Source organism: Passer domesticus, chromosome 7 (genome assembly GCF_036417665.1).
Source record: "Passer domesticus isolate bPasDom1 chromosome 7, bPasDom1.hap1, whole genome shotgun sequence".
Taxonomy (NCBI): domain Eukaryota; kingdom Metazoa; phylum Chordata; class Aves; order Passeriformes; family Passeridae; genus Passer; species Passer domesticus.
Genome location: NC_087480.1, coordinates 49,209,464 through 49,237,042, shown reverse-complemented (window position 1 = coordinate 49,237,042; position 27,579 = coordinate 49,209,464). Strand labels below are relative to the sequence as shown.

The 27,579-nt window shown below is 36.5% G+C and overlaps 1 long non-coding RNA gene across 1 annotated transcript in view; it reads right to left on the bottom strand.

The window, feature by feature from the left end:
- The window catches only part of LOC135305153 (uncharacterized), a 173,825-nt gene extending 147,266 nt beyond the window's left edge, over positions 1-26,559 (bottom strand). The window contains exon 1 of the long non-coding RNA XR_010366430.1: positions 26,301-26,559. This is a non-coding gene — a long non-coding RNA (uncharacterized LOC135305153). The remainder of the gene's footprint in view (positions 1-26,300) is intronic.
- Positions 26,560-27,579: the final 1,020 nt, after the last annotated feature.

The window sequence follows — 27,579 nt, the reverse complement described above, 5'->3', positions numbered from 1 at the left end:
TGGTAGAGAAGTAAAATATGGCTCAGGTTAGGGGGATACAAAATTAGTAGAGTCATTGTGTATAATCACTGTACATTCATCCATTTCATTAATGTAATTATACTGTATTTTTCCAGGTATGGAGTATTTTGATTTTGTCATGGTCATGGTCACTCAAACCCTACAGAATTTGTTCTACAGTGAAAAAAAAAATAATTTGGGGAATAACTGGGTCTCCATATTGCAACCAATCATTTAAATAGACTGTCACCATATTAGTTGGGCCCTGCTAATGCAATGTGGCAAAAGAAAACGTGTTTCCACAATAATTGAATGCTTTAATTTGAGCATACTAGAGGAGTCCATCTGGCCATTTAAAAACACTGCTAGGTGTAGATTCCTTCTAAGGACTACTGGTTTCAAAACATTCCTTCTGACAGTTAACTGTATGAACTACATAGTTATGGAAATATGTGAATTGTAAATATTGAAAATCAGCTACTGCTCATGCATTGCAACTTTTCATATATTTTAATATGCATATTAACACCATGAAGCTCCATAGTCATAAAACTGATCTTGACAGATAATAATAATTGTTGAATATAATTGATAATACTACTTATTGAAAGTGACCAACCATTTAATAGTTTCTCTCTTTTTCACTTGCTTTACTTCTGGAGAAACACGATGATATTAAATGTTCAGTATGGTAAGTTCAAGATTAATAATTCAACTATCATTAAGCACAGATTGAAACAATAGTATTGCCTTGCCTTACAAAGTCAAGAGATTTAGCAAATAATTTAACAATGTCAGTACTCTTCTTGTACACGGATTGTCTGGGATGACAATACCATGCAATGGTTTCTGAACTAACATTTTGCCACAGCTAAAAAGAAGCTGTGAACCAAGATGTTTTACAGCTACTTCAGTGGGGGATCTTTTTAATATATAAGTCCAGACCCTTCCTCAGTGTTAAAAAAAATGGGCCAAACTCACAGGACTGGGATGAATACTCCCAGGGGAAGGAACTTTACTGACTCACAGTAGGGACAATGCCTTGATATGAACACCAGCTCCTGGCAAAGAATGTGTGTCAGACAGGTGGCACCAGTTTTTAGCTGTGCAGCAGCTCAGCTCTCTCCCTGCCATGGGGTCACATTCAAACCAACTCATTTTGCCTCACAGTAAAATGAATTAAATGATCTCGGTTTTCTTTGATTAAAACAGCATAAGGCAGTGAACAGGAGCCATGTCTTAATTTCATTATGGTCAAATTTCAGTAAGGATTTAATTTTCATAATAAAAGGGACAATTGCAGACTGAAGGATCATCTGATTTTCCTGAGGAGTTTCCTCAAGTTGAAATTGCTCATCTTTCACTCCTCCATGAAGCCTGGCTCTCAGACATATGCTCTTAACAAAACTTAGGTGGACTTTTCAGCTTTTGATCTTGCCACTCTCTTCTTTACCAGCATAAATGATCAGACAGCATGCACAAACATTGCCAGTTGCATATCTTTTGAAAATATGGAAGTCAAAACCTGAGCTCCTGCCTCTTCCTTTTGATCTGAATCTATTCTTTATTTTTTCCTCAGATTCATAAATGTGAAAGTATCTCTTGAGCCATACATATGTCTCTTATATATTTATGATTTTCATAGAAAATGCTTTGAAATTGTTTATTTTTAATTGAGGGATTTTAAAAACCTTCCACTTTTTATTATTAAACTGATCACTACTTCCTCCCTGTTTAAATAATTTTTTTTTTAAGAAATACACAATCAGATACCAATTTTCCAAAAAATTACTGAATGTATGCAATTTTAAATAAACAACCCAGAAATATAACCTCTGAACTCTACCTTATATTTATTCATAAAGCCCATCTTGACAGAAATTAATAATTAAGGCTATAACTGATAATAAACACAGCAAAGGTAATAAGTATTTAATACCAACTCCTTAATTCTTGCAAACAGAATATGTAGCACAGATCACAAATTTTAAATATAATGAGCTCAAATTTCATAATTCAATTAGCATTAAATGTAATTTATGTCAAAACACTGTTTTAGCTGAAAGGCAAGTAAATGTTACCTGATTCTGCATCATGAGGACAAGATGCATTGATCTCATTATGGAAAAGGAAATATCAATAAAGCAGCAGGTTTTCAGTAAAGAAATACATCTGTGAGGATAAACTGTCCATTACACAGTCAGTAGTGAAATATTTGGGATTGTACTTTTGACTCCTACCCCATTTCCTGTCAGCCTTATGGAGTTTTGAAAGAAAACCCTCTTTGGGTGTCTGCAGTGCCCAGGAGACCTGGAGAGAAATTTCTGCTTCCTCTTTACATGTTTGGGTTGTCCTACACATTGGAAAATTATTACACTGAACAAAAGGGCAAGGGACTGGGGTTTTTTTGTAAGACATTATAATGGTTTCAAGAAAATTGCCTAATCTCAGTTGAGTGGTACTTATAATGTACTGTGAAGATAAATTCTTCCTCAATAAGACTGTATATCCATATATTAAACTGAAAGATTTCTTTCAGCTTTGAGCAGAGCCAACATCTGCCACCTGTGTCCCCTGACAGACTGTCAGTTGTTCCAAATTTCAGAAGAGGAGAAAAGTGAACACTTATAGAGTTTCAGAGCAATAAACATAATTCTTCCCCCACTGCTATGTAATATTTATTCTTTGTAAAACCTGTAATTTTTTTTTTTTTAACCACAAGGCTTGTATGGGTTTAAGTTGTCCAGATTTTGTAGTTTGGGGAAAAGAGGTAGCTAAATGCAGTTCACATCCTAGAACTCCTACATACTAAGGCAGAGCAACAGAGCACACTCACGGCAAAGATGACTCAATAAGGAGGTACAAGTAATTTCCCTGTCATTGCTGATCATATACAGGTAACAAGAACACTATTAAGTGCCAAACAGAAAGACTCCACACCTCATAGGAACTAATAGGAATAAACCATACAGTAAGTACATTTATGACAACAGTGTTGGAGCTTGTTCCCATTCCTTTCCCCAGAGAAAGAGGCTGAAATCCAGTACTGCAGCAGTTTTATGGGCAGACTTCTGAGCTACTGCACCCACTGCTCCTAATAGCAACACCTTAGTGCAGGGAATTGAAGACCAACAGCTTTACTCAAATAGTTACTGAAAACGACAGCAGGATCCAAGCACCAGTGAAAAGCAATCTCACACCAGAATGACAGACTGAGTTGCAACATTCTGCACTAGTTTCTGTTTCTTAATGATCTCAAGCTGTAGCCACATGCAAAACACATTAGAGCAATCTTGTTTCAAGGGATAAAAATGTGGCTAAATGTGGCAACATTTGTACTGGAAAGATCTTCTCACCAGCCTCTGGTGAAAGAGTGAACTCCGGGCCAACACTGTGGGCTGTGCATCTGGATGCATCTTAAGATGAAGCAATTACTTATCCTACAAAAGCTCTGATTCTTCAAGATGATCTACTCCATGTGTCTCCCATTGTGTGAATCTGTGAGACACATGTACATAATACATGTTTTCCTAGCAGTACCAACATTCTGCACTGCTCTGCTTGTACTTTCTGCTTCTTATGTTCCCATATGAGAGGACTTTAAATCTTGGCTAACCATGCCCAATTATCCTTGCAGGGTTAACCCTATACTACTAAACTCCAAGCCTACTAGAAAAACTTTACTAATAGCAACTCTAATGGTAGTAAACAATAGATTTTTGAGAAAACAAACAAACACATCCCCCCTCAAATGAAAAAAAAAAAAAAAAAAAAAAAAAAAAAAAAAAAAAAACCAGACAAAAACCCCAAAACAAAAACAAACCGTTTTAGATTGAGATCTCTACTTTTTACAGATGCCTAGTGGTACAGGGGCTCAGGATGTAGACCTAGTAGAGTGCTCCTTTGCATTGCCTGTAGCTTTCATTGGTTTGTAATTGTAGCAAGCAAAGACAAGTCTCTGCCAGCCAACAATACCCTCACATTAGGAGGGGAAAAAAGTCCCAGCCTACCAACCAAGCAAATCGAGATACCCTCATAATCTAATTCAAGAACATTTACGCTGAAGTAATTTAGCTTTGAAATATAGTACCCAAAACAGTGAAAGGACTCCTGAAATGTTTATTTCCTGTTAATGTAGTAGAATAAAACTTAGGAGTTGTCAAAATATCATTTTCTAGCACTGAATCTGGATAAGATCTAGTAACTTAGGACAGACTATTTTCAAATGCTAAATGAAGTTATACCCTTCAGTTAGGAGCCAGGCAAGAAACAAGTGTGAAAAAAGTCTAAAGTCTGATATTGAGGACAAACTGTATCATAAGACAAAACAGTTGATGCTCAGCACAGTGGGTGGTATTAACCACACGCTCTAGACTCTGTTTGGCCTTTGCAGTCAATATAAAAAATAATTTCCTCACTGACTTTTTTGGGTCACTTGGTGCTTTATATAAGAATTTACTGAAGTGGTAGGGATTGTTCGTATTTTGTTTTATTTTCACAGACCTCTCCATAACATAAAGGTTAGTATTTCATTCTGATCTGGGGAAAGATATAGCCCATCTTAAACCTAGCAAGCTAAAAGAAATAGTCTATTAAAACTGGCTTTCCAGCCCCAGCAGGTGTCATAATTATTTCACTCCACCACTGCTACAATGTCAGACTCTGAAGAACTGGAAACATAGTTACAAAGATGAAGTTTCCCAGAAGTGTATATATTAGCCGGGCTCTATTTTTCTCAGAACACACTCTTTTATTTCACCAGGCATTTATGTATTTTAGTATCTTAGCCACCCTGTTTAAACTCAAGGAGGATAGCTTGTTTTCCTGACCTTCGCATGGCCCAAATTTAGCATTTTAATCCACTGACCAACCGAAGCTGGAAATAGCAGAACAGAAGGTCACAACTACCTTGCAGTGCAGGATCCTCAGCACAGGATAAATCACATCTTTCCTCTGCTATACAGCTCTGCTGAGAATTACTGGGGAGGTCTGCATGCTTGAAGGAGGCTGTTGGCAGAGCAACCTGTGCTATCCCAATCAACCAATTTGACTAAAATCGGTCACAAAAAACCTTGTGATTCATCACAAATCACTTGATTCAGAGGAAACAGGCTATGATCCCTTTCTCACTTTGTTTTTTGCTACAGTTACTCAAGAATTGAAATAATTGTTAATCTACTCAGTTTTTAAAGTCAACATTATCAGTCCAGCAGTTATGTACGTTTGTCTTCTAAATAGCAAAGCAAAATATTTCATTAAAAGGCCTACACTTCATCTCAAAATCTGTGTGATTCCCATACAAGTTGTTTGGGATTGCACAGTGCAAAACCCTCCTTCCAGGTTGAAATCTCTCTGCCTGGAAGATCAATGGAGAAAAATTCTCGAGGTCAATCCCAAATTTGATCTCCTGCAAGGGAGGCTGTACAGCTATCAGCTGAGCAGTCTTTGTGCTGACCCAGAAACTGCAAATGTCTTCATGTATATTCCTTTTAGATAAAGAAAGTTTTCTGCTTCCTCTTAAGCTTTTTAGAGGGGAAAAAAAGGCAACCAACATCTTTTTTAGCTCTATTTTTCTTTTGTGTTCTCTGTGCTTTGTAATCTACTTTGACTCACTGACAATACATGACTTTCTGTACTCTCACTCTGTCTTTTAATCACAAAAAAGAAACACACCCCCCCAAAACCCTCTGCCTGTCCATCCCTCATGATTACAAACCATCCCCTTTATCTAGTGGTCTGGGGAGGAAGAGGAGGAGGCAGCACAGCAAACCTTTTTCTTTCATTGGCCTCTGCCCAAGCAATATTTCTTTTACTCCCAGTTCTTTTTTGTGTTGTGTCTTCACTGAGTGTAATTGTCAGACATGTTTGATGGACAGCCAGGCACACATGCAACAGTGGTGCCATTCCCTTCATGTGTATTTTAAAGCAGCTGTTGAGTAAAGATTCTCTCTTTGGTCACACACATTTCCATGATTGATATCTCTGCACTTCTGAATCTGTTCTGTGTGATTTGATTCTTAAATTGGATGAAACCAGATTTACCAATGTGATTGGTGATTTGTTTTTGTTGTTGTTTTGTTGTTTTTTTTTTTTTAAGGGGCCATAATAATAATAGCATGTTTTTTAAATGTGAGGCTTAAATATCCATGCTGCAGCAATGGCTGTGTTATCTGTGGATTATAATAGTGCTTTATTTGTGCATACCCTGAAAAAAATAGACACTGCAATTACTGTAGAACAAACAGTGTAGCTTATCAAGGGCTTTTGTCCATGCTCTTCAATGACACCCACACTGTGATTTGCTTTGACTGCCTACAGATCTGTGAATGCACTGCAAGATTTTGCTTGGTTGGGATATAGACCAGTAAGTCACGTCAGACATGGGAGAAGGCACGACTGCCCTGTTTGTCATCCCACCAGGATTTTTTAGGCGTGTACTTGGTGAATGTGAGTAGGTGGCTATACTTTGTATATAACCTGTATTTGAAAGTTTTCTCTGTGCTATTTAACTCCAAAGGAAGATTCAAGACTCTTGCCACCTTCAAGCACTCAAGTACACAGGAAGCCATGAAGCTAATTGCAAGGTTTCTTTTTAAAACACTGGTGAAAATTCTCTTTGCTCCTCTACCCCCCCTTAAATTCTCACACCCATACATCTCAGCTGCTGGGGTTTTTTACTAAAACCACAGAAATCACAGTAAACCAGGCAGTGATTCAGTTTCCAAATACAGGCTAGTGTTTCTGCCCTTACATTGTGCTCATTATTACAATGTCAAGGAGGATACCGTGTTGTTTCCAAAAAGGGAAAAAAAAAAAAAAAAAAAAAAAAGGTTTTAATTTCATTTGTGGCTTGCCATTTGTCAGCTCAATGTTTTAGGGGTTTTTTTAGACACACTGAAATAGATTATACCTTAAAAACATGTTAAGAACTGCCATTTACAAAGCTCTCATTTTGAAAGGATTATCTTTGGGAGCAGTGTCTTCTAGCTTCTCCATAAACCTGCCCTGTGACTGATCAGCCACTGACTTCTAAAGCTGAACCATACTATATCAAAGTCCAGATTCATTATCTGTGAAATGGCTGTAACGACACTCACTATTCTGGCTGATTAGTATTGGAGGTCATAAATGCCATACAGCCATCTATGGTAAATCATTACATGTGCACACATTGAATGTACAGCTGTTTTTTAAAATGATTTTTTGTAACCTGGCAGCCGTAAAAAAATTCTGATCCTATTGTTAGAGGTTCCTTCTCATCTTCTCTGTATAGCTGAAAGATGTGAGACATTTTGTGAACTCTTTATGTGAAATTACAGAAGAGACAGTGTTAACATGAAGATCTACTTAATGTATCTTAGTCATGAACATACCCTGATGGTAGAACTGCCACTTCCGTGCATCGCTGCTCTCTAATCAACAAAATGAAGGAATACTGTGGGGGACACTTCTCCAATGCCAGAATATAATTTATATTATGAGCATTTTTGCCAACCAATGCCAGAGAGGAAGGATGCAACTCTCATCATCTTTCTTTGGAAGCAAAATTAAATTATCAGTCTTTAATTTAGTTAGTGATAATCTCTGCTTAAACATTCCCTCATGGGTTCCACTAAATATACTATTAAAATATCCATTCTGTCTGGACTACCAAGTGCTCTCTCTACATTAGAATGCTAATTCAACTTTGAACTGGGGTCCTACAGATGGCTGGGAAAGTAGCTCTTCCAAAATGAGTTTTTACATATCACTGCATGGCATAAAAGTGCAAATTTGTCATCTTGTGTCATCTTACTAGGAACTAAAAATTCTAAGTCAAATGCAGCTGTAGCCTAAGTGGGGGGTGGAAAAAAAAAGGAAGTCCTCTGTTAAATCCTTTTATCACTACGGAAAACATTATCAGGTTTGCAACAAAACAAGAGCAATTTCCTGGGTTGTATTTCAAGAGAAAGAACATATCTGAGTACCACTGAAAGACAAGGACAACACAGGGAGCCTTATAACAATTCCTATCTGTGGCAGAGTTCCTTCACTTGTTCTTTTCATTAGAGACGTTCATGGTACCAGTTTGGAACAGGAGGATGTTCCTGCATGACAGCACAAAGTAATTTTCCAAACATGATGCCAAGAATGTAAATTACATACAGGGATAAAGTGTAAACTACTGGGGAATCTGAAGGGACAGATTGGAGCTCAAACAAAGTTTAAATCAATGAGTTTCAGGGTTCACAGAGGGAAGAAAAGATGAAAGACAGAAGTAAACATCTCTACAGATACCAGCAATGTGAGAGTGATCCCTGTTTATGCTCACAGAAAAACCAGTCATCCTCTTTGTTAAAAAATAATTGTTCAGATTCTCCACCACTTTACCCTATCAGTACAATGCAGATACATGTGGAAAAGGAAGAGACATTCGACTACAGCACAAAGAAATAGGTTTCAGATTCAAATTATGTCAGTAGACAAGTCCTCTTCACACATTGTTGAGGTCAAATGTGTAAAAATTGAAAAATAATATCAGTTGCTATTTTGATACATCTAATTTCCATTTGCAATAAGAAGCCAGACTTGAATCCACATATTCAAGAGAACTTGGGCAGCCTGACTTGGAAGTGATGGAAGACATTTCATCACTATGACCAACTCAAAAATAAAACCAAAAAGCACCACTATCTCAGTGATGTACAAGAAAAGATGAGAACAGATGACAGTGGAGTACCATAGAGTAGTTATTCCATATTTGGAGCTCCGAGCATTGGAGCACTTTTCAGCAAACAAATTATTTCTTTCATGGCACTGTGACATCACTTTATTATTACGTACCCAGTCAAATTACCAAACTACCCACCAAATTACTGCCCAGAAGAGCAAGAGCTAAATCAGCTGAATCTCTCCCTTTTCAGTGAAGTCTCTCCACAAGAAAAGATGTTGCACTGGTAAAGAAAGACAATACAATAATATTTTAGACGCTGGCCAGGAGCACAGGACAGGTCTTCTTTCTCTTGCTCCAAATTACTGAGCTCTGGTCAAGTGCAGAAGATCAAGAGATAATCTGGAGTCTAAAAACACAATCTTAAATCTTCCAGGACAGCTGGCTCAAGGCTTCTCTGCACAAAACCATGACTGAGGCTGGACTATTGTCTCACAGAAAAGGAAGGGATGGAAATGGGAGAGAAGGTCTCTTTCCTGCTATTGTTAAAGAAGTGGGTACAGTGTAGCACAGAGTGGGAAGGAAAGGCAGCCCCTCCTACCCTTCCTTGCCCCATCTCCCTTGCAGCAGTAATTATCCCAGCTCTAGCAGAGAGAGAGTGAGCCATGAGCTGCAGATATTCGGTCATATCCCACCTGGTGTCCTGGACAGGCAGTTTGATTTGCCTTCAGCAGCCTTGTCCCAGGAAATGCCTTAACTGATTAGCTTTTCTGTCCATTCCCCAAGACCAGATGTTTACTCCTAAGAGAAGTAGTCTTATCATACCCTGCAAAATAGGAGCCCTGAGCCTCACACTATGGTAAATTAATATATATATACACATACACAATATATTAAAAAAACCACTTAGATTCTCTGCAGCCACTCTACATACAAAAATTTTGATTATAAGGATTCTTTTTTTCAACACCATGGTGCTAGGCAGATAAAATATTTTTCCATCTGATTGCACAGTTTCACAAAGTCCTCACCTTTTTTCCTAATCCCCTGACCAGCATATATGCTGCCCTTTAAAACAAAAAAAAAAACCCACTCAGTACTATAGACAAGTGGTCTCTAGCCCAGACGATACGATGATGCAGTGCAGATGGTTGCACTGCTGAACTCAGCGCCCCTCTCCACACAGAATGAGTTGCTGAGGCCACTAAGTGTGCCTGCAAAACTCATCAGGCAGAGCAGAAGTCTGAAACAAAGGTTACAGATGTTAGCCCACAAATAATGGGAGTTATGGTCATACGCTAGCTCCTGACTATTTAGTATTTCTCAGACACCAAGATGATGTGAGCTTTTTCTTGTTTGAGTTCCCTAATGTGGAAAAACCAAGGGTAACCACAGGCATCAAACATAAGAAAGTAAAATAAAAGATTAACACATCTACCAGCCTACCTTCTAACTTAGCACATTAGTTTGCAGTCCTGCTATACATTATTCCCTACTCAATCAGAAAAGCAGCTTGTTTTCCAATGCATCAGGCACAATTATTATTTCTATTCTAATTCTCACACACACCCCTCCTACCATGTTGATGCAGAAATTAGTGTTAACAAAATTTTTAAGAAGCGTAGCCAAACAAACCAAACCCAAACCTATTAAGCTTTTGAGTTTAATTATACATCATGAGCTCATTATCTACCATGCAGAAAAAGTATACTTTTTTAAACACTTGTATTTATTTTTAAAGCATGTTCTTTTAACATTGGAAAAAGCAAACATAAGCAAACAGTGTATCTAGTCATCAGTCATACTCCTAGCTTGCACAAACCTCTACCATGTATCTTCTCATTCATTTTCTTCCTGAACTATTACTTTTTCTCTTTTTCTTTTATTGTGTCCTGTCTAGAAGTAAATCCAGGCCCTTAATCACTTTCATTGCCATTTTGGACCAGTTTTTTCATTGTCTCTTTCTCCTCCCCACAAAATATTTCAGTGTTAGATAGATAATATAAAAGTGGCTTTTCAGTAATTTAACTTTCCTCACTTACATTTCTCACCATGTTTCAAATTGATACATCAATAATAAAATGTAATGATATTCATCACAACTGCCTCTGCCTGCTGACTTCATACCCACAAACTCAGTAACTGTAGTTGTGCTGAAAAGTCATCAGAGGAGCATCCTTAATAGATGGTGGAGACGGGCTGATTGCTAACCAGATGTTTTATTTTGGTCCTAACTAAACCTAAAACAAAAGGCTCTGACTACAGATACTGTTCTTGATAGAAGATATTTCTACTTATATAATGTTTAATTAATTAACGTTTAATTTCAGCATAAGGTGGAGGTCTTTTTCAGAGGTGCCTAAATACAGATGCTTAAATATGTAATTTTAGATAGACTAAATATTTTTCTTATGGTTTTAGGATGCTTGTGTTTTCTCTAGTTACATTTCTGCTTTGTGTTCCTTTCTTGTTATAGTCAAAGAAATATAGGACACCAATCAGAAAATTCCTGTCTCTGGATGCAGTATATATTCAAGAAAAAGATACAAATTTGAATTGGCAAAAGTTAACATAAACAGGTCTGGTATCAGTAGATATGTATTTCTAGGCTCTGGTACCCTACTCATGATCAAATAATTTATAATAAATAGTAGAGGTTTGATTTTATTACATCAGTTTACTGAAAAATGATATATCCTCTCCTATAATTCCTCAGCTACTTAAATCCTAATTCTGGATAAAGCTACTCATAGCAGCCACCTGAATGCAATAGTTGCCCACACAAAAGGTGTCAAAAACTGTGTAACTACCTGGACAAGCTTAGAAGTATCAATTCTATTTTTAAGGCTGTAAATAATAACAAATACCAAAAATTAAAAAAACAAACAAACAAAAAAAAAAAAAAAAAAAAAAAACAACAACAACACAAAAAAAGCCACCACACAAACCCCCCCCCAAAAAAAACCATAGCAAAAACAAAACAAACTCCCAAAATACTTGACCAGCAAAGAAGAAAGCAGGTTTCCACATCTGCAATATCTATTTCTCCATAAGAGATTGCAACCAGCACTATACAAATTTAAATGCTTTTAGCTACAAAACACATCAGTTTGCAAAGAATACATTTTTGCCTGAAAGATTTATCATCTCTCTTTTTTATCATGATGGCTGATGCATCAAGGATGGTTACTTTTACACCAATGCAGAAATCAACAGAATTGAATTGTATTCAGCGTAAAGAAATAAAAACCAAAGTCTCACAAGTATTAACTACAGGTAAATTGAGGCAAATAGCTTACATCAGAGAGCTTTTTAAGAAGGTTATTAGACATAATTCCAAACTGCTAGATAAATAATTTGTTCAAATATATTTTAATGTACTCAGATTTAATACTTTTCCTGTAAGCATTTCTTGTAATATTTAATACATTATTTAGGACACATGATCAAAAGCAGTTTTCTTCTTCCTGACTGAGTACCCAAACTTTCAAAAAATGGAAAGAAGGAAGTCTGTCACATTGAACTCCAGTTCTGATTTGCATTAATATTATTTATGTCAACACATGGAGATTAAAATAGCAATTCTTGTAATTGTTCCTGAAAACATGTTTGAAAGAGCAATGAATATCTGAGCAGCATCAAAATTAGTATAAACACTCCATCCTTTATTCTTAGCACTTTGACTAAGATGGAACATTGTGATGAAAAGCACACTTCACACCTTTTGCAGAGCCACTGCTTTAGCTCAGACAACTATTGTGGACTTGGACAATACCTCAGTTACTACTTCATTCTGTATGAAAAGTTAGCACTGCCAGTTGCTCACTGCCACAAATTTTAAGGACATTTTTATTTAAATTATAAGTTAGATGTTACGGCTTGATTCAAAAGAATCTGCACAAAATTCGGGGAGCATGACAGGCAGAATAGACTTGCATGTTATGTTCAATTGGGTGTTCTGTTCGCTGCATACTCAAAGTAAATTTACAGTCTCTCCACCTTATATTACTGTTATTCCAGTATATTATTTACAGTAGCTTATAGATACCTGAAGTATGGATGCTGCTACTTTTTCTGAAGTTACAAAGTAGTTAATTTGCACTCATTAAATCTCATTTAAGAACTAAACTTATCATCTGACAGTAAGACGGCAAAGAAAATAAGAAAAAGTATTTAAAAAGTGTAAATAGTGAAATAGATTACTAGTGCACATAGTTAATTAAAATACCTGCCCTTGCAGACTTAAACATGTGAGTAGAGACAACACAAAGATTTAAAGGCAGCTTGTCTTGGAAAGGAAGATCCTACTCTTCATTGGTGCTAACAGTCAGCATTTTTGAACAGCTCCAAGATAACTTGAAGTTAACAGTCACTAGACAGTCAGGATATTTGAAAATTTAATCCAGTGTTTTACCAATATCTTTCCCACTGGAAGAAGCATAAGAATTCAAGAGATGTGCAAAAATCACTTTTTTCCTTCAGTGCTCATGTTCTACATACAAAAGTAGCTATCCCATTTTCCAGGATTTTCTAATCTGCCACATGGTACCTAGTGATACAGAAATCATACTGAAAATCTTTCCCCTCCATAAAAGCAGTGCCAACTCCACCCCCTCCTCAGCAAACAATCCCCACACATCTATCCCACCAAATTACTGCTACTGAGGGTATGCACCAAAACAAGTCCCTGAAATTAAATGACTGACTGCTAAAAGAAAGTAGAAATGAGCTACCAGAACTCCTGAAGTACATACACTGAAACCTGCATTTCAGCTGATTACTATAGGGGAGTGGCAGGGGAGGGGAGGGAAAACAACTCCAAAATCCAATATCTATATATTTGTGGTTATATTTGTCTTTTGCAGCTTTGCCCTTACTTGATGAATTTTGTTATTATCTCTCTTTCTTGCAAAGCTTCAGTGACAGAAAGGAATATATCAGCTGAACAGAAGAAAAAGGATTCAAAAAAAAAAAAAAAGGAAAAAAAAACCCCAAAACACACCAAAAAACCTGCAGCCCTCACCAGGTCTGATAGATCCCCACGCTGATTCCAGAAAAGCGTGTCTGCACACAAATGGCAGAGCCACAGTACAAAGCTCAGTGATGTGTGTCAGCACAGCAGCAGTCGCCTTTCTGCCAAACAGGAACATAATGGACAAGCTGCAGGAGCTTACACATTTGGAGGGGAGCTGCTAGACAGAGCTCAGAACTCTGGTGAACATCTCACTGCTACTCTGCTGAACATCTGTTCTCGCGGGGTGCAAGCACTGACAGGAATCTTTTTTGAAGAGCACCATTTCCATGTCATGTTGCCTCATTAAATACCCTGAAAAAGTCTCCATTATATTCCAAATAGGACTGTTTGTTTCAAGCTGTGTTCAGACTCAGCCGTGAAATAATTGTACAAAGCAGGCAAGAGGAAGGGGAGCTGAGTTTGAGAAGGTCTGTGTTCTGTCCCCAATTTTATCTGTGCCTCACTGCAAGGAATATTCTATGGTTCACTGAATTAATTCATGACTCTCTCACAGATGAAAAATGGGATTAAAAATGGCAACTTGCTTTTATGAAGTACTCTCTTTAAAAGAAATTTGAAATAAAGCAAAAATACTTGGGAAAAAAAGACTGATTTTGTGACTAGTGAGTAGCAAGATTGGTTCTCGAAAACCACCTGCCTACCTGTAATTTGCTGCAGTAAGGAGAAATACAAAATATATAGTAAAATGTATTAGGGAGATGCTGAAATTTTTTTGTATCACTGACATTCTTTGATACACGGTGCTGGTATTTTTCTATAAACTCCTTGCTACTGTTTCAATGTATTCCTGTTGTGTTTTTAAGACTCAGGATTAAGATGATGCATCTTGTCTCCTGACAACATATTTTATGGTCAGTTTTTCAGTAAGATAATAAGCCTGTTGTAATAGGCCAAATCTATGTTTCCAGCAGTGTTCAACAGAAAAATGTGCCTTGGAAAGGATACTAGAAAATATGATCTGCAGTCTTCATTTATACCAGGAAAACTGCTCCATCCTTCTGATCAGATGGTTTAGTTCTATCTTGTCTTCATCAAATTGTTTCAGCAAGAGTCTTCACAAATTCCTATAAGAACATGGGGCAAGAGACCTGGCAAGACCTTCCCCATTCTCTTCAAATGCTACATTAAAAGAGCATTTAAAGCACAGTATGAGTAAAAAGACTTCTATCTGCAGCTTATGAACAGACTCTCTGATTTCACCTCCATTTAATTTATTTCTCATTTTTATCCCCCTTTTTCTCTGTTCCACTTGTTCTGTGATCTTTGTCTCTGTTTTTACAAAATGTCAGACATTTTTTCTCCCCTCCATGAATCCCTTTGACATATTTCGTATTTCCATCCAAATTCACAAAATCATGCACCATCTCTAAGATACACTTAGGCTTTCTCAATGTCTCTGTAAAGTTTACAATACTATTTGGAAAGGTAGGTAATACCACAGGAAGTTATTGAGTAGCTGTAGAATTATGCTACAAACACCTTATCCTTCTTAAGGATTCTCCCCCATTCCCAGTTTGGGGAAATTTAGTAAGTGCATAAAAGAAAATATCAATATCTTGCCTAATTTTATGAGCATCTTTGCCTTAATGTTTCATTCTCTGTGATAAGGTATCCTATACATTTCCCCACGTCAGTTTCTTTTTAGAACTAACAGCTGCTGAGATCACACTGCTTTTTGGTAGTAATTGGTTCAATTCCCAGATTAGACAGAGGTTTGTGTGCCAACTATTCCTTATTTACTCAGGTTGCTATTTGCATTAGCTTTGCTACAGCCGGATTTGTGCTTAAGTTTTTCAAAAGTGCATTGTTCCTAGTACGATGCAGCAAGCAGCAATCCACAACAGCTATTATTTCCACAGCATCTCAAAGGTTTCCAAATTAGTGCTATGGAGGTAATTTCAGCCACCATCATAGTGTTATTATCCATACATGCCTTCGTTATTTATGTAACATCTTCTTTCCCCAGCATTCCTTGTTCTGATCATTTGTAGCATGGTTTTACTACAGTCCTTTAATCTTTCTGTCTCCTGACTTAGCTTGACTGATTCATTACAGAGACTTCTAGGCCTAAGTTTTTTCATTTTCTCTATATGAAATTCCATCCTTTCTTTCTGATTTAATTTTGAGCAATTAGACCAAGTATATATAATTTAAAATAACGTCAATTTCATCCCCTAACTTCTACACATACATATAAAGAGCTACCTTTAGTTTACTGCTACCCATATTCCTGATTTTAATAATAATTTAAAGAAAAATGTATGAAAACCCCAGAATTAAATGATAAAAAACCTCACAGCTGAAACAGGGTTCTTTTGCATTAAAACATTAGGATAAAACTATGTTAAAGGACATTTCACTGGGTCTGGTGGTTTACAAGAGGACATTATTTCAGGGTTTTCTGCAGGGTTTAAATTGACACATCTGACACAGAGTATTCTTTGGACAGCACACATGATTGGAATAATTCTTGTTTAATCTTTCATTTATTCTCACTTGACTGCTCAAAATGCCATTATGTTATTTTTAAGATATTACTCCAGTAATGAGTTCTGTAATTACATGAAAGCTACAGTGTACTGGTAGGTTGATAACTAAAGTAACAATTATTGTTTATTTTGTTTTTTCAATATTTTAACATAAAATGTAGCAAAAAAGCTTTTTTTTCGGCACCTATTTTAATATACAAGACAAAAATACACTTTGGGGAAGATGCAAAAGCCAGTACAACAACCTTGGCACTTTCTTAGAGTTTAATGAACTTTAAGCAATTTCTCTGAGACTGTCTTTTCATATTTGCTGTCTGCACTGAAGGAAGGTACTTGAAAACTAAGAAGTACTTAAGAGATTTATGAAAGAGTTGGACAAGAAAGCCCTCTGCACCATGAATATTGATTTTAGTTTTAAATAAAGCACTGAGATGATGCAAGATTAGAACGAGGCACTTTTAATAATGAGGAAGTGACTCTGTCAGCCCATTGTCTGCACAAACTTAATAAATGTCATTTAGGGTTAAACAGTAGGAGTTCAGCAATGCTGCAAAGTTATTGAAAATCCCAGTTCTGAGCTGGCAATAATCAGCTCTGTTTGACCCTCAGTTCCAGATGGCTGCAACTGATATCCTCAGTAAATAGCTGCTTTCAGTAAATTTCTCCAAGCAAATTCATTACAGTGCAGTAGTCCCTAAACTTCCATATTCTGTGTGGTATCTGAATAATGAAATGCATGTCAGTCCTTCCATCTATATCACAGACATGATCTTCTTTTCAGTCCTTCAGTGTCCTTGGGGCATCAACAGCCATTGCATACATGGAACACTTATTTCACTTAATACAGCTTTTTAGCTTCTTCTGATGCAAGTGAAGTGGTACAGTGAGATGAGGTCACATCATGCAACCAACTCATCTCCATGGAACTCTATTAAGTGTGCCCCAAAAGCCCTTCTGGTAGCTATCTGCTACTTCTGCAAGGACACAGAATATAATTCTGTACTAAAGTCACAGCAGTGACTTACACTCTCATTCCCATGTTTTTCAACAATAGGGAGAAAAAAGGACAAATGTGCCTCATCAGATAACAGTTCATTGTTACATAGTCAGAATGATGTTAAGATAGCCATGGTCAAGAGGGCTTCCAGGCTCACATTCTGAAGTCTGGGGGCTCTTTGAGCTCTTCTGAAGGGTCCTTCCTCCCATCCATACACCTTTGCCCTGCAAGCCTCATTCACTGCATATTCCAGCACTTCCTTGGACACATATCAAATAGCACTTGCTATCTCTGCCACTCTATTCACAGATACCCATTTTCCTCTAGCTTTTGTATAACTGCTTAGGTATTTACAGTCCCATACATCAGTGGGACTCACGTCTACAGAAGTCAAGACATTAAGATGATTTTGAGGGGTCACGACTCCTACGTGTTGTGATTATTTTCATTTACATAATGCAAAGTGTAAGACAGTAAAATTATTTATTACACTGATTATATCCCCTTATCTCACCTTTAAGCTTAGCTGCCTTCACTGCTTTACTCACAATGTGCTTTTTACACTGCATTTATAATGTGGAACCACAGCAACAATACTTTCTCATCCCCTGGAGAATCAGGCAGTGCACCCATATTACAATGTTTTACAATACATCCTTGAAAATCACAAAACACTTGGAGGGGTATATGACAATGCATCAGGACTTGAACACTTAATTTCTCGTGAAGAAGGAACTTTTGAGTATAATGCTTTAAGATAAAATAACATAAAGGAATGGGGTAGGTCTCAATGTCAGCGGTCATTTCAACACGTGACACTTCTTAGTACAAGATATTTTGTTATATCTCCTTCAATGCCAGTACTTGAAACATGAAAAAAAGGGTTCATCTCAGTATGAGTGCTTGCAAACTGTATTTTTTGTGCAAAATGTTTGGGGAAAGAATCCAGGGAATGATCTAATATTGTATATCACCATATAAAAATATTTATATTCTTGGCAAGCTGCATCAGAATTGAACATGTTGCTGTATCTCCCTGGAAAGTAGATCTGCTTCCCTGCTAAAAGATACATCACTAGAACTCAGACACCACTGCATTTATTTGTATGGTCTATATTTGGTTTTAGTAGTTGAGTTCCTCATCCCTGCTTTAAGTGTGGGCATAGGGAGCCCTTCCAGGATGCAATACCTTTGACAGGTAGGTCAGATATTTCCCTTAAAGATGCAATTAGCCTGCAGTATGTAAGCCTAGAGAAACTAATAGGCGTTTCTTCATAGACTGCACGGTTTCTCAAAATAAAACTTACAATTCTGATTCATTACCTGCCCTCCCTCCTTCCCCCTCCTTTGATATTCACATTTGCAGTACGGCACAGAATTACGTACACTGCTACATAGCACAAATATCGAGTTTATGCTTTTTCCATTATAATTTCCACAGTATCAACCTTTTTAACCTTTCATTAGGTATTATTAAATGAATCAGCATTATACAAAACTATTGAACTACTGAAACTTTTATGGCTGTGATTTAGGAACTTTGGGTAACACCTCTAATAATCAACTTCTCTTCCATTTCTCTAACACAGAGGACCAAAGTCCTCTAAAAACTTCTGAATCACAACTCCTGTAGGAAAAAACCAGCACAGTCCACTCCTGAAAACATATTCTCTGTTGAATTCCTCCTTAGAAATACCAATGCATAGTGACCCATCCTCCTGTATTTTGTAGCATTATGATGCTTAATTATCCAAGTGTAGCTATTCTAGATATCTCTAGACAAATACATAAATAAATGGTATTAGTGTAAGACTTTAGTAAAGAGTCTTGAATGACACAGTTGCATGTAAATTTCAAACAACATTATTTAACAACCAGCATCAACATTAAAACAAATACATACTTCCACTAAGAGTCATAGCAACCTGAATCTATGGCACTATATATCAGTGTTCTCTCCAGATGCCAGAAAAGCAATTAAGATAACAGGGTAAATTTCAGAAATGCAGCTGAGCCATCAGGAGTAGAAAGCACAACATATAAGTGAAAAAGTATGAGTAAAACAACTTTTTTATTTCAGAACTTTCCTTTAAGAATATCACTGCTTGTTTTTTAAAACCAAAGCAGAACCTAGAATGCTTGTGGATAGGAACTGAGAGACATTTGGAGACACTGAGTACTGTGGAAAACGACAGAGGAAGCTAATGCAGTCAGGGATAACCACATGTAACAGGATCAAACTGATAATATACAGTCTTTCGTTGTCAGGGTTTTTCTGCATGTACCCAGACAGCTTCGTTAGATAAGAAAAGAAATCACAGCTGAAATAAAATAAAATACCTAAACACTTTCTTCATAACCAACAGCCAGCTGTAGTGAAGCAGAGGGTACAACCAGGAGCATCCCAGATACAAGTGGACTGTAAAAACAGACCACAGAGTGCCTAGGGAAAGTGGACAATTTTGATAAGTATTTGCTACAGCTTTTGAAAAAAGTGTTCTTAAGTAACTAGGTTTCAGTATGACCAGTACCAGTGTTTAGTACAAGATTAAATCAGATAAAATTATACACAAATACAGATAGTGGATTATGGAGGGTTTTTTCCCTTCCACTCAGTCCCATGTTGATGAAAGAAATCCCTTCAGTTTAAAAGATAACTATGAGGCAAAGTCTAATGCTTACATTTCATAATTAAATACCTACAATTAGTTACCTACATGCTTATCAGGTTACTAATAAGTTTAGCTACATCAAGCTGTTTAGTCAGTTAAAATATTTTTGTAGGGTTATTACTTCTTAATCCTTTGATTTGACTGTATTCTTTCTAAAATGTCATTTAGACACAATTCATTGAAATGTGGATACTGAATTACATGGGATAACCATGAAATTTCTGGCAATATGCTCTAGTAAGAACTGGCCTTTCCACAAATTTTACTCTTCTTCATACTCAGGAATGTCTTGCAAGTGAAACATTGACTTTTTCAACACATCCTGCTCCAGCCACCTGAGCAAAGTGAAGCATTCTCTGCTTACACTCATGCCCACATTACACACATTGTTCCCTGGTCTCACTCTTGCCCTATCATTATACAGACATATAAAAAAAATATTTGAAAGCCTTGCCTTGAAGCCACGATCACCCTTGGAGTCCAAATGAATACAAACAGCATTCAGGTCTAAAGCAAGAATTTACTGAATACAACCACCAAGTCTAGGCCCAGGCTCTCTACTCGTACATCCAGGAGTTTGCTGTGGTGTATGTGAATTCAAAGAAGGTATTGCATTACACTTTCCTCCTTTGAATACATCACCAATTGATTTCCCCTGGCTGAATTCCCAGGGCCTGGGTATCATATTCCCCTAATGAAGGCTTCATAGCATTCTTTTGAACTGAATCCTGCCAATATCAAAGTAGCACAGCAGAAAAAAACTAATGCAATGTTAAAAGTCACAATAGTTAGAAAAAGAATCCTTGATACATAGATAAGAAAAATGTGTAGTTCAAGGAAGAAATTGGTGAATTCATGGAAAACCTGGAAACAAATAAAATGGCCATTAGAGGATATAACTCTCCAGTGCTGCTCAAACAGCAAAATGTGATTTTAAATAGTGCAGGAAATAATGTTGTATTTAATCTCATTTGGTCCACATAAAGAGCAGGACTGAGAGATAGCAACGTGAGGACAGGTGCTTTGAAAAGGTAATTATAAGTCAAGCTATTATTTCACAAAATGAAGGTTGAGTAGGTCTTCTATCTTTGATCAGTTGTACTAAATATAAAAACAGTGTCTGTGAAAAAAATATTCTCTATTTATCTGGACCATCTGATTAAATTTTCAAACCCCTTCATACTTTAGCAGGGCTGAAAAATGCAGTATGCTTGGATATGCAAGCATTATGTGTGTACAATACTACCTCCATTCCCTGTGCCTTGAGACTTCCTAGTTGGTTTGGGGTTTTTTAAACCCATCTCAATAGTTTTAGTCTAAAATAACTTTATTAAAATCTGAAGCTGTCCTGATTATTCTAATACAACCAAATAACATTTAATTTAGGAGAAATTACTTTGAATGTGCAATCTAGAAATGGAAGAAATTGAACAGAGTTTCTCTATGAAGCATTTGGGATGTAGTTAAATTGTTTGTGTTTGTTCAGAAGGATCGTGCAAATTTAAATCCTACAGGCAGAGCCAAACTAGCAATGCAAGGTAGTATAGTCAGTTAATCTTGTGGTGTTCAGTTTGTTGGGTTTGCGCTGTGAAATTACTCCTGAAGCCTTCATGTGGAAAATGAGAATGTTCTTTAATGGCTGATGGGGGAATAAAGAAGTAAATACAAAGAAACTCCTACAAACTCTTAATATTAACTGCACTAAATAAGTGTAACTAACTGCACTAAGTTATTCATTTATCAGGGCTTGTCCAAATACTATTCTCTTTTGGTCATTTGGGGGAAAAGGATGAAAAAGCATGTTAGAAAAGCCAAATGCTAAAAGCTACTGGAAAATGCTTCTGTTTATCCTTCCAGCTGTTTCTGTAAACTACCCAAGGAACAATTAGTAATGACCTCAAATAATCTAAAGCTAACCAAGTTGATCATATCTCAAGTAAGATGTACTTTCCTGGAAGGCAGTACAATTTTCAATGGGCTACATCCTCTTAAAAGCAATGGGAAGTACAGTAAACAAGTACTGCATAGAACAAGATGTTATGGGAAATCTACTTTGTTGCTATAATCAGATCAACACTCCCAATAATTTTGTTATTGCCACATACTGCACAGACTGAGGAACTGAGCTAACCATGTCTGTTTATTTACAATTGAACTATTTGAATTATGTGTGCTTAGGAAAGAACAACTTGGAGACATTTACTTCAGACACATTTGGGTATGTTCCACTCTGCTAAAATTTAGCAGAGGCTTCGTTCACAGAGACATCTGACAAGAAGTTGCAGCCATGCGTTGGTCCCATTTGAGCTGCAAAATCAATTCTAGTTGGTGATTAAACTTGCCAACCATTTTAAAGGCAGAACAGTGTAGGTGCATGGAAGTTTTAGGGCTTTAAAGTGCAAGTCCCAACAGTGAGTTTTGGCAAATTTGAATTCTGATTACCTTTCTTGTCCCAAATTGGCAGAAAAGCAGGTTATGTGCACATACTGTAAAACTCAGTAGAAGCAAGTTTTTTCCCTAACTTGATAATAGTGGTGAACCTACTGAACGTTACCTGCCAGGCATAGGACAGGAATATCTGCTCCATTTTGAGGAAAAAAAGGAACAAGATGGATGAGAAAATCTGCTGAACATGCTGCTCTGTCTACGCTACAATACGTGCATCTAAACTATATTTGTATGCAAGGATTACTAATTACATGAGTTACTGACTCTACAACAGATTTTAGCTATTTCACATGTGCACTAGAGTTCTGCATATAAACCAGGTTAGTTAAACATTTTTCTATTACTTTTACAGCAGTTACAGAGTGGCACCTCCTAACCTATGATTAGTTAAGCGCAATAGCTGTCCTATAAAGAGAAGGAATAAAAAAATTACACTATTTGCCGTAGACCAAAAATTTCAATTTTCTGAAAACACACACACACACATCCACCAACAATTGCTTGGCAAGCAAACTCAAAGCTTTGGTTTAGAAAGGACATCAGATAAGCCTATTCAATTCTTATGCATCTGTTTTGCATGGATTCTATTTATTTTGTCTGTGTGTGTATATATGTGTGCATTGAAGGCAGGAAAAGATTTTACATTTTCAAACACAAAGTTCAGTAAGCTTAATCACACATTTTAAAACCTCCCTCTGCAAATTGATATTATATCCTATCATCAATCCAGGCACTAACTTTTGAGTCAGTGGACTGTTGGCTTTATCCTTCTAATATTTTGAACAATTTTTCATGGCCTTGCTAATTACAGATAATAAGAACTTAAAAGAAAATAAAAAATACATTATGTCAATGCCTACACCAATGAAACAATTCTACACCCTCTCTACCTGCCCATATAACAGACATAAGATTTGTCTGTATTGAGGAAAGACTATTTAACTTAAGTCCTTAAGCATAGATTTACATGATTAATAGCAATACTCTGTTGTCTACATTGGTTTGCAACTGGACAAATAGTAAAGTTAGATTTAAAGAGACACCCTCAAAATCTGAAAGACCTCATACATAGCCAAATTTTGTTTAAAGTAAAAACTCATGCTTTCTGAAATAAATTAACACTAAGCCATAGAAAGTACTGTGACAAAAAAAAATCGGTGATAACATCACAATGCTTGCTTTACACAGTTCGTGAAATGCCTAAGAATTTCAAAAGCAATATTTGATTGATACTATTCAGATAGTGGTATTAGTAAGAAAATGGGCAAATGTTGCATGTACCTAAACATTCCCCATAGTGTCAATTTTTACTTAAATTTCACGATTGTCACTAATCAAAGCAGATGTTATCCTTTTCTCCAAAACAACTTTCAGAGGTTAACTTCCTTTCTGAACCCAAAAATGTAGTTTCAATTCAGGTCAGTGGACTGATGACCTGTCCTCAAGAGACATAAGGCTGAAATGTCACATTTTGGCCAAGATTTTAGATATTATAACCTGTACTAAGCACACATATGGATTATAAATGGATTGGTCTTTGTGAGAATTCACCTCTTGTGATTTTTTTTTGAAAAGAAGAGTGGCTGTGTTTCAAAGGCAAACAGGGTATGAACAGGACACTCTTACAAATACAGTCACATGCACAAGAAAGAGCAGCATCCCCAGGCTTCTCACTTCTGAAGCTGTCTGGCAAACCACCTTTTCACTAACCGAAGAGAGTTCAGCTGGACTGAGGAATCAGTTATTTACTGTAATGCAGATTGACTTGCTACTGACATCAGATAATGTAGGCTTTTACTGCAAAGTTAGAGAAGTTTGTAACAGTGGTTTAAACTATTTTTCTGTGTTACTGCAGGTTTAATTTGCAATAAACTTGCTACAGTTTACAACCTAGATTTGGGAACTTCCTTTAGCAACCAATGTGAGATTCAAATTCCAATTTTGATGTCAGAAGTTGCTGTTTACTAATCCCTTTTTCTTCTGATTAACAAGCAATGAGAGAAGGCAAAAAAAAAAAATATTTTTTTGAACAGCTGAGTGAGAAAGGTTTTGCCAGAAAAAGCAGGAAGACTCAGGTGGTATGCCCTGCTGCAAAATTTTAATAAGTTTTATACTAGATCCTGTAACATTTCAGACTGTTAAGGAAGAAGGAAAGAAAAGCATTCCAGCAGAGTTCCAGTAATAAAAAACTGTTATCTTAGGCTGGCAAAAAGGAGTGACATTATGCTGTCTACATGGAGATTCATGACCAATGAATGGCAGCTCAGTGACAGAACAGACTCCTGAGGGCAGTGTGAGGCTCCTGCCTCAGGTCTAGCTGCTGTGGAAGAACTTGGAGAGGATAAAACCCCTCATAGCAGCTCTGATCAACTTTTGCTTTTTTGAGATTTCTTTTTTCCATTATGGTTGACATTTTCAAGGATATTATCTGTCCCAGAGTATTAGCCTATCACTGTGAGCTACTGAAGACTCCACTCAGACACAGAATACATATTTTTAATTCTAAATTAAAACAAAAAGGACAACTATATTTTTAACTGTCTGTTTGAAAGATATTTTAAGTGATAAAACGAGGAGACAGGTTTAATAGAACATTCCAGGCTAAAATATCTTTCTAAATTTGGTGTTTTTTTTTTTTTTTTTTAACAACTGTAGGGATATATGATCAAATTAGAGCCTGACATTGACAATAAATCCAGTTCTGCAGAGCATTGCACCCAGGAGCAATACAACTGTAAAGAAATAATTTTGTATCTAACATATTTTTTTTTAAAGTAATATGGTAGTTAATAATGGACAAAATACCAAGTGGAAGAAAAATTCCGCATTTAATCATTCTCTAATTATTTTAAATGTATTTTACTTTAGAATTGGGATAAATCTTAAAATAAGATTTCAATACCTTTCAAAGCACCTGCTTAATTTATCTTCCTTTTAAGAAGTTTAGACTTCACTTTGAAATATTTACTAAGACAAGTATTATGTGTATGATGCTAGAATAGGAGTAAAATGCCTTAACAGTACCTTATTTCAGGTATCTTAATTTCATAACTTTATTTGCTTATCAGATTTCAAGGGGACAAATTTTTTTAACAGCAATCTATATGTTTATATATAGTTGGCCAGTAACTACTCTCTAGCTGTGTTCAAAACCTGATAGTGTAAGTTACTAAAAATATATTATTAACTCATAAGAAAGATAGAAACTATAAGATACTTTTAATTGATTCTAAATAACCACAAAATTTTCCCAATAAAACTGGTAGATAATTCTCTTTGCTGAGATGAAGTATAACTTAAAAGGAGCTTATTTGCTCTATATTATTTTTGCATATATAGTAGTAAAAATAGTACCAATTCTCCTCCAAAAGAGGAGAATTTTTCTCAGTAAGATACTGTATGAAAAAGAAAAAAGTTCTGCGTCCACATTTAACATCTTACCTCTGCAGAAATATGAAATCCATTTTGTAAGCAATAAAATAATTACATTGCTACTAAACTAGCAAAGCATTATGCTTGCCCTTTTCAAATCAAAATACTTATCTCCATATTTAAGACTAAGGAACCAAGGCAAGACCAAACAGAAAAATGAAGAAGGGTTTGTCTTCAGCAAGGACAGGCTGCCACTGAATTGAACACAAAATAGCAGTGGCTTCCTATAAGCAGCAAACTCACAACAGATTAAAAAGCCAGTACTCAACTCACACAGGCATACAGATATGCACCAGGAAAGCAAACAGTATCACAAGTATTGACCAATTTGCTGACTTGTATCCAAATGACAAAATTAGCTATTAATTCCACACATATTTTTGCATTCTCTTGTCAGTCTTTAGCCCTTCTATTATGAAAAGATTAAAACAGATATGCACTAAAACTGGATTCAGCTAGCAATCCTGTTGTCAGGCTTGAGGAAGATGCTAAGGCCAAGACAAAGCATGCTAAAATCTGCCTGAGCCCTGACATGCATATATATGTATGTATTATATACATAAATAGATTGCTGTACCTGCTTGTGGATGCAGTAGGAGAGCTTGACGGCACCTTTAGCTGAGGAAGTGACACATCTAGGCTCCTTTCAGAAACAGATGGGATTTATAACCTAATTATCTAACTTTTTAGCTTTCTTTGGTTCTATAAAGGCAGGATGAAGCTCCCACATAAGGGAAAATCATCCCAAATGCCACGCAATGTGAAAGCTAACAGTAAACAGCTGAAACACTTCACAAACAAAACCTATTGGCCACAAGAATCTCTCAGCCCATACCAGCTCCTTGATTTCAGCTGCTGCTCTTAGTCTCCTTTACAAGATCAAATCTATTAGCACATGTGCCTGTTTAACCCTTCTTAACCCACCTCTTAATTACTTCTTTCCATTCCCTGACAGGTTTTGGGTGAAGCTGTTAGGGGTGATTCTTGCAGTGCTGGGCAGTTCTTGCATCCCTTCAAACTGCTCCTCACTTGGGCTCCAATGGCACTTGCAGCTACTCCTTTGTCTTTCCAGTGACAATGTGGAATGAAAAAACAGCACTTCCATGTCCACCTGTTTGAAGCACTCATTTGCAGCTTAGATCAGCAGGTGTTTCTTCTATCTGAAACAGGGGCCTGCCTGCAAAAACAGAAAGGGCTTGTAAAGCTTCACTTTACAGAAATAGAATTTGCTCTAATAATATAATTGTTGCCAGTAGACTTCTTATTATTTCTTTTTAAAATCTTAAATTAAATTAAATCTTAAATTAATCCAGAAATGTCTGATTACACAATGACCAATGATGGGAACTGATGCATAAATAGCCTGGCATTAAAGCATGGAAGTGTAATAAAAGAAAAGTTGGTTTATCACACAGCTATCTAGATTGACAGCAATTAAAGTGCATTTCTCACAATTAGCCAGCTGTACCTGACCTATACTAAAAGACTAATAAGGCTTACCTGACCTAAAACATTTGTTAATTTTACTTTTTGCTTCAAATGTGGATAGTGAAGGGAGGTTAATTAGGTAGCCAGACATTACTTTGAGCCTCTCTGTGTGTTACAGTTGGCCTATTAGCAAGAGCTACCACTGCTTCGTGTGTCTGCTCCCTTCTCTGAGCAGGTACACAAGAAAAGATTTCTAACATATGCAAGACTGATATGTAACTACAAAATGTACATTTTGCCAAGAGTGAATGGGAGATGAGACATTCCATGCATTCAGCACCGTGCAAAGCCAGCACAAACACAGGGTACTCAGTGTCAATCTGAGCACGAAGAAAAGCATGAGAGGAAAATGGAGAACTGTAGAGAAA